Source organism: Schistocerca serialis, chromosome 1 (assembly GCF_023864345.2).
Source record: "Schistocerca serialis cubense isolate TAMUIC-IGC-003099 chromosome 1, iqSchSeri2.2, whole genome shotgun sequence".
Taxonomy (NCBI): Eukaryota; Metazoa; Arthropoda; class Insecta; order Orthoptera; family Acrididae; genus Schistocerca; species Schistocerca serialis.
The window spans coordinates 83,418,487-83,419,525 of NC_064638.1; the positions used below are offsets into that span (position 1 = coordinate 83,418,487).

Sequence of the window (1,039 nt, forward strand, 5' to 3'; positions counted from 1 at the left end):
AAGTATGTTGGGGGAAGATGAATTTGATTACGAGAAAAGAAAATTATTAGAAAATAAAAATTCGTCTTTCACTCGGAAATGACATGCAGTTTGAAGAGAAATCATCAGCAGTGGAATTGTACCACAAAGATTAGGGCTAAAGTATAGAGACAGACGAATCAGCCACAAAACTCAAGACATACTAATGCAAGTGGAATGTCTACGTTTTCTTGTTAAGAAGGGTGTTGAGCAGGAGGCAGCTTACCATAGCTTATCGAACGTCCAACAAAGGAAAAGAAAAAAAGAAAGAAAGCACTCTGTCTTCAGGCCACAAGTGGCCCATCGGGACCATCCGACCGCCGTGTCATCCTCAGTGGAGGATACGGATAGGAAGGCCGTGTGGTCAGCACACCGCTCTCCCGGTCGTTATGATGGTATTCTTGACCGAAGCCGCTACTAATCGGTCGAGTAACTCCTCAATTGGCATCACGAGCCTGAGTGCAGCCCGAAAAATGGCAACAGCGCATGGCGGCCTGGCTGGTCACCCGTCCAAGTGCCGACCACGCCCGACAGCGCTTAACTTCGGTGATCTCACGGGAACCGGTGTATCCGCTGCGGCAAGACCGTTGCCTAAAGGAATAACTAAAGCGAATGAAAAGTTCGGAACAGGAAAGAGGTTTGTAAAAGACATAAAGTTTCTTGCCAGATGTAAAAGAGGCTTGCTAGACCTCTTGGAAGGACATGATAACAACCGTAACGTAATATTAAACAGAACAGTGACACAGATGATAAAGAGTATAAAAAAGAAAAATACGGACGTACACAACGTCAAAACTGGGGACGCCACTGTGATGAAAGAAGTGACAGAATTCTGTCTAGCAAACAAGATAGCACAGGACGGACCAGCTCAGGAAAATATCAGAAGTAGATTGACATCGACGAATAAATCTTCTTTCGGTAACATAGCTCTATTGGTATCAAATACTAACGTGGAAATGTGGAAAAAGTTCATTGAAATGAACGTGTGGAGCACAGAATTTTGTGGATGCGAAACGGGAAG

The 1,039-nt window shown here is 44.5% G+C and overlaps 1 pseudogene; it reads right to left on the reverse strand.

Moving 5' to 3' along the window:
- Positions 1 to 492: 492 nt before the first annotated feature.
- Positions 493 to 610, reverse strand: LOC126429073 (5S ribosomal RNA; annotated as a pseudogene).
- Between the last annotated feature and the right edge of the window lie 429 nt (positions 611 to 1,039).